We start from the raw sequence: 516 nt of genomic DNA, 5'->3' as shown, positions 1-516 counted from the left end.
TTACGAGTCGTGGGGCGGATCAGAGTGTCTATGTAAAGCTCTCTAAGAGTGGGTACGTTTACGTTTGCCTCTACGTGAGCGTTATGGTTATTGCAGCCGATATCGTGAAGTCAAAGATGCCCTCAAGAGTGCTTTCAAAATGAAGGTGCTTGGTGAAGCAAAGTTTATCTTGGGGGTAGATACTGATCACGACAAGAGAGCCGGAACGCTTATGATCAAGCAAACGCATGACATTGACGAAGTTACGCAACAATTTAGTCAGCAGAGCGCCAAGAAGACCAGTAACCCACGTGCCTCCAATTTCAAGCTTCCCAATAAACAGTCGCCAGGAACAGATGCAGAAGCTACTGGAATGCAGTCAAGGCCGGATCGCTCTCTCATCGTCTGTCTCATGTAAAAAACAATTTGCACTAGACCGAACACTGCCTATGAATTTACGCAAATATCTAGGTATTCGAGAATTTTGGAATATAGCATTGGCGAGCCGCGATTTGTGGGCTAAGATAAATCAACGCG

The sequence above is a fragment of the Plasmopara halstedii genome (genome assembly GCF_900000015.1).
Source record: "Plasmopara halstedii genome assembly, contig: Scaffold_2386, whole genome shotgun sequence".
NCBI lineage: Eukaryota > Oomycota > Peronosporomycetes > Peronosporales > Peronosporaceae > Plasmopara > Plasmopara halstedii.
This window is presented reverse-complemented; position numbering follows the sequence as displayed.